The sequence below is a fragment of the Alexandromys fortis genome, unplaced genomic scaffold (genome assembly GCF_014885135.2).
Source record: "Alexandromys fortis isolate MF-2015 unplaced genomic scaffold, M_Fortis_MF-2015_v1.1 scaffold_26, whole genome shotgun sequence".
Lineage (NCBI taxonomy): Eukaryota > Metazoa > Chordata > Mammalia > Rodentia > Cricetidae > Alexandromys > Alexandromys fortis.
This window is the reverse complement of record NW_026067894.1, coordinates 8,745,905-8,751,904: the sequence shown is the minus strand read 5'-3', so window position 1 is coordinate 8,751,904 and position 6,000 is coordinate 8,745,905. Positions and strand designations below refer to the sequence as shown.

Here is a 6,000-nt window from a genome sequence, read left to right as displayed (position 1 = left end):
GTGATCATGCATTCATTATTCATCTACTTCTCCTGCAAACCTCAGCTAACACTTGGCTACCCAAGTGCCAAGGGAGGACACACAGACACGTGGGAAAGGTCAGCCTCAAAGGGGGATATATAGGGAATCACTACTCTCCGTCGCTGCCCAAAGGTTAAGTATGTGAGCTTTGGAATTAGGCAGACCCTGGACCCACCACTTTCTAATCGAGACACCTGGGCTTCAGAACTCCTGTAGCTACCATTGAAATAAGGGCTCCTAGGGTTGTTGCGAGGCTCAACGGCTCCGTGGTGCCCGGGTGCTCAGGAAATGGCAGCCGCAGCCATTCTCCTTTCAGGGCTGTCCAGCCACCTCCCTGGGGTAACAAAGCCTTTCTCAGCGGCGCACATTCCCATCTGTGGGGTAGACAAGGCAGGGGGCCTGAGCCAGGGGCTGGAGAACAGATGTGACCTGAAGAGGAGGTAGGTGAAAGTGCTGAGCCCAACCCCCACGCCGCAGCAGGAGCTAGAGAACTGTTGAATTCCGCGTACAAACACTTGCTCAAATTCGGGAGGGGGCATGGTATCTAAGAGTTGTCCAGGATTTTTGCGTCCTTGCCGCCCTTGGACGACAACAAAATGTAGGACCTGGAGGAATTAAATCCAGGGCTGAGTTTGAAGGGAAGGGCCACTAAGCGCGGAGGAGGTTTGGCGTTTCTAGAACGGCTTTCTCGCCAGAAGCCTCTATTGATAGGAAAAACGTTCCCAAATTGAGAGTGTCGGTCCTCTCTTTTCTTCACGGCCCCTCTCAACGTGTTTGGGACACCCCAGAAAGTCGCAGCCCTCTTGGCTCATCCTCTGAAGCCCTATTCCACTCATTCCATTCTCAGACCCCGCCCCTGCGCTACCACCCGCAACCTCGGCGCAGCCAGAGCCCGGGGTAGGGGCCTCGGAACGCCGGGAATGTTCCTAACCCTTAAGGAGGATCTACAGTCCTAGATAAACCGGGACCCGTTCAGGCAAGGAAGACTCAGGCACAAGGTCCGCTTCGGGCCGCGCCGTCGGAGCAGCGGGAGCGGCCCCGCCCGCCCAGCGCGCGGAGCGGCCGAGCGGGGACTACAAGTCCCGGCGTGCCCTGCGCGCGCTCCCCCCTGGGGTTCCGGATGGTGAGCAGCGAAGGTAAGGCGAGCTCGCAGAGGCAGCGGCGGCGGCGGTGGAGACGGAGAGAAGCAGGCAGGCAGGCAGGCAGGCAGGCAGGCAGGCAGGGCGAGGGCGAGAGACGGAGGGAGGGAGCGAGCGAGGCAGACCAGACAGACAGACAGGCGGGCGGGCGGGCAGAGCGAGCCACCCGCCAGGCTGCGCTCAGCCCCGCTCGCAGCGGAGAGAGCAGAAGGCAGGAGGAGGGAGGGGAGGAGGGAGGAGGGAGGGAGAGAGGGAATCCAGCTACCACCACCCAAAGCCAGCGTCTGCTTTCTGTCCTCATTTCCTTTTCCCACCCAGCTCGGAGAGCAGAGAAAGGCAGAGAGAGCGAGAAATAGAGACAGGCAGACAAACAGACAGACAGACAGAGCGGGAGGGAGGAGGGCGGCGGAGGAGGAGCAGGAGGACTACGCGGGGCGCCTTCCCTCCCAGGTTTGCAATTGGGGGGGTTGGGGGCGGGGGTGTCCAGGGCTGTGAGAGTGTGTGCGCGGCTGGGGGAGCGAGTGGGGCGCAGATAGCGAAGGAGTGATCGTGGTGGGGGGGCGCCGCGGGAGCGGGGGGCCGTGTCCAGCAGAGTTAGCGGCGGAGAATGTGAGCCGAGGCGCGAGCCATGCTGTCAGCGACGGCAGGCGGCTCAGGGCTCCTCTACGACTCCTCTTCCCAGCAGCCGGGCGCCCGCGTCGCTGCCGCTGGCGGAAGATAGACGCCCCCCGAAACCCCTCGCCTGGCTCGGACCCACGGAGCCGGCAGCCCAGCACTCCGGTAAGTAGCGCCTCCTGCCCAGCTCTAGACGCCGCTGGGGACCGGCCGGCCAGGCTCTTTTGTGCAGCTCACTGAGGGGGGGCCCAGCGCCCCCAGTCCGGTCCGCCGGACCCCGTGTCTGCGGTGCCCGCGGTGCGATCGGTCTTTGTTTCCACCGGGGCCCGCGGCTCGGCTGGGCTCGGCTCGAAGCCTGGCAGGCAGCGCCGGGAAGGGGGAGGGGGAGGTGGACGGGGAGGGGGGGGCGGGGAGGGGGGGTTCTCGGGTTTCCTGGCCGCCCCGCGGCTCCCCCGGCTCGGGGGCGAGGTGCGCGCCCAGCGCTGCCGCGCACCCCCTCCTCCTTCCCCCTCCCTCCGCCTTTGGATTTAAAACTGCAATTTGCTCTCCAGCTTGCTGAGAATGTGGGGGGGTGGGATGTAGGGGGACCGTGGGAGCGGAGAACAAGGCTGGATTTTAGGATAGACGCTGGGAAAAGGGGAGACTGCGGAGGGAGGCGCCCCTCCCCTCCAGCCCCCAAATCCCAAGGTTCCGCTGGCGCTCTGGGAGTTGAGGGGCGGGGACCTAATGACCCAGAGGGGGTGTGGGGCGGAGGAGGGATTTGGGGGCGGCCTGGCCAGAGGGGTTGGGCCGCGTGCCCGGTTACCTGGCGAACAAAGTCGGCTCACTTTTGCATAAATAAATAAATAATAGCCTATCAATACGTTTCCTCTAGGGCTCTGATTGAATCGGCCCCCTCTTCCCCAGGGGGTGGGGTGCTGAGTGACAGCTGTCAGCCCCCTAGGTCGGGAGCTGGTGTGAGCTGCTGAATCTCTGCTTTCTGGCTGAGGGCGCCTTCCCCGGTTGGGTCTGGGTCCCCGGGCAGAGCCAGAGGGGCAGGGGGCTGGCTCTGAGTCTAGGAAATAACCTTGTTTCCTGTTCTACAGGAAAAGGGACAGCAACCCAGAGTTTGGGGGCTGGGGATGAGAACTGATGGGAGCTGGGGGGAGGGTTCCCCAGCAGCCTGACCCCCCAGCCTCCTGCCAGGCAAAGGGGCCAGCTGAGGGAGGAAGGATGTGGGCCTTGCTGGCCGGAGGCGGGAGCTGGGGCTGTCCCTGAGGCGGGCAGCGGGCACAGATCGCACAGAGCAGGAGGAGGGAGAGAAGCGGGGGCGGGAATTCTCTACCGCAGACCCTAGGGGCCAGGGCCAGATGTGGAGGGGTGGGGAGTCTCCCCTCCCTCCCAGCTTGGGGGCCCTGGGGCTGGGCTGGGAGGGGCTGAGCCTGGTGCCCTCGGTTCTGCACCAGTGCCTGACTGGCAGGGCCAGCTGAATTTGGGCCCAGGCGTCACCCTGGGAGGCAGGGCTGGGCTGCACCAGCCTGGTCCCTGAGCACAAGGAGGGACCCTTGGGGGGCCTGTGCCTGTCTGGCTGGGCAGGCGTTTCCCGCTGGACCAGTTGGTGTCAGGCGGGACTTGGCCCCAGCTCCCTGGGCTGAGCTCAGGGTGTGAGGACAAGCTTTGCCTCCGGGTCAGGGTGGCCACATTCTGTCCGCTCTTGCTGTTGCCGCTGGCAGGGAAGGGGCATGAGCCCAGGCCTGGGCAGAGTCCTGCCAGGGGCATTTGGGGTGTTTCTATTGTTGACTTGTTCCTGTTCAGCGTGGCCCGGTGTGTATGGCTGTGTGAGCCAGGGCTGTAAGTGAAAGATTACCAGTCTGTCCACCCGCCTCCCAGCATGGGAGGAGCAGGCAGGCTTGGCTGTGGTGGTCAGCTCTGGAGGGACCCTCAAGGTAGCGCATGCAGGCCACTTGTTATCTCCTTCCTTTGAGGAGACGTATGTTTATTTTTATAGTAATGGAAAATCAAACTGGATAGTAAGTTGAATTCATCCCCCCCCCCCCCCCCCGTGTCAATAGTTGGAGCAACCCCCAGAGACTGATGAACTTCTGGCCCCAGAGCTGCCACCCTTCAGAGGTGGCAATGACTAGTGAGGGTATGAGCTTTGGGAGTCTGTGGGCATCAACCCAAACCAGTGACTCATCTCCCACTTGGTCTGGCATTGGAGCAGGTGCCCAGGTAAGGCAGACATTACCCCCTCCCCAGGCATCCCCAGGGTGCAGTTTGACCATTCAGTCACCTCCCTGGCCAGTGCCTAAGTTGTGCCTAAGCCCTCAGGGGACATTCCCCTGGTGGGCTTTCTTCCCCGCCTGGGCTCCAGGCCCACGTGCTGATATTTATTTTCTGTACTAAAATCCATTTTTAATGCCGTTACTTTTGAAATAATATAGAGAGAAACAAATGTGATGTGTTTAAGTTGCCCTCTGTGAGTTTTTAATGTGATCTATGGCTGAGGTACTGATGGAAAGAGCGGCTGGGCTTGGAGAAGTCTGTTGTCAGAGGGAAAGAGAGTTTGCTGTTATTATGGTTGTTGGGTTGGGGGGGGTCTGGAACAAGGTTGTTGGGTCAGGGAGCCCCCGACACCCCCAGGTAATGTGGGTGAGCAGTTTAGTTTCTCGGTTTTAATGTGTGAGGCTTCCAGGATTATATCATATTGTTCCCCAGCCCAACTGATGGGGCCTTTGGTGATGGGGGGGCAACACCCCGCCCCCCCATGTGCATAGAGATTGGCAGGAAGAAGACTCTTGCTTGCTGATTTAAATAGAGGGATACAGTAGGGAGGTTACGGTTGGATTCTGGAAGATGTTAAGGGGTGGGGGCTCCACCTGATTGTGACTTGGGGGCAGACTCTGGCGGAAGACAGTTGGGGTGGGTGCCCTGGTAGACCCCCAGAGGAGCATCAGTCTGAAGCATGCCTCTGTTCCCCATTGGACAGGGCTTTCCTTCTAGCAAACCTTGATTTTGGTTATTTCCTCTCCTTGCTCGGTACCACCCCCAGGTCTACTTGTGTGCTTTTGCTTGTGTGCAAGTGTGCTTGTGTGTGTGTGTGCAAGTGTGCTTGTGTGTGTGTGTGCAAGTGTGCTTGTGTGTGTGTGTGCATGCGTGCATGTGTGTGTATGAGAGGGGTGTCGGGGGAGTTTGAGCAAGCTCCATGTCTTCTGCCAGACTCCCAAGACCAGGGGGTGCCATGCCTGTGTACCAGATGCCCTGGCCCTTCTGGTCTGGCTGGGTGAGGTCAAGCAGATGCACTATTATGGGATGGAGCCAAGCTCTGTCTCTGGCGGCTGGGATCTCTTGGGACACAGAGAAGGGGCAAAGCCTAGGTTTGGTGGAGCTGGGGACTGCTGGTTAAAGCAAGGGTGATATGGTTGCTAATGCCAGCAGATGGGCCCCCCAGGGAGACAGAGTGGGGTGGGGGAGGAGACCCAGACAACCACATGCTGCTGGAGAGGGAAAGATAGAGGCCATAGCCAATGAAGAGAGTGAGAGAGAAAATCGGCAAGGAATGCCGGGATCTGGCGGCTTTGTGGTGGGCCCCAGGAACCTCAGAGGGCCTAGGCATGTCCCATTCACTGTCTAGATGGAGTCAGACTCAGGCACTGAGGGCTTCGGGCCATGATTGAGTGCCAGGGTTGTTTTTTGGTGGAAAGATAAGCACAAATGTCTCTGGGAAGTGGGGGGGACAGGTGGGGTGAAGAAAAGGGAAGAATCCCACAGGATGGGGGGGTGGTTCCCAGGGGTCTGGACTTTGCTTCCAGTCAGGGCAGCTTTTCCTCGCTGTCCTTCTCAGTTGTCTGGGAATCAAGCTAAGTTCTTGGGACCTGTGGGCGGGGCCTGCGCTCAGTGGAACACTCCACAGGTTGGCAGGTACCCTGTGATAGGAGACACCCATGTTATAAAAGTGGGGGACATTAGCACCCCACAAGCGTGTGTCATCATCCATTGGCATCCCCTCCTTTCCCACTTGACAGAAGGAACCCAAATCTAGAGGGGAGCCACTTGCCCAGAGTCATGGATAACTGTGGCAACCCAGCCACTGTAGCTGAAGTAGATCAGCAGCAGGGGGCCTCGTCGGCACAGAGGGGGGCTGGAGCCTGGGGAGAACAGCAAGCAGGCACCCTTGTGGCCAGAGCCCCCTCAGGGGAGGGGGAGGCACTGCTGCCAGGAGAGTGAGGGAGGGAGGGGAAACAGT

At 60.3% G+C, this 6,000-nt stretch overlaps 1 protein-coding gene across 7 annotated transcripts in view; it reads left to right on the top strand.

Annotated features, from left to right (window-relative positions):
* The first annotated feature begins 1,140 nt into the window (after positions 1-1,140).
* Ahdc1 (AT-hook DNA binding motif containing 1) overlaps positions 1,141-6,000 on the top strand; it is a 69,004-nt gene continuing 64,144 nt past the window's right edge. For 4 of the 7 annotated variants that reach the window (XM_050150267.1, XM_050150300.1, XM_050150317.1 and 1 more), the window contains exons 1-2: positions 1,213-1,610; positions 1,846-1,940. The gene's annotated coding sequence lies outside the window, so the exon portion shown is untranslated. Of the gene's footprint in view, positions 1,158-1,212; positions 1,611-1,842; positions 1,941-6,000 lie in introns of those variants that run through there. The other 3 variants (XM_050150274.1, XM_050150308.1, XM_050150281.1) reach the window with 2 other exon arrangements.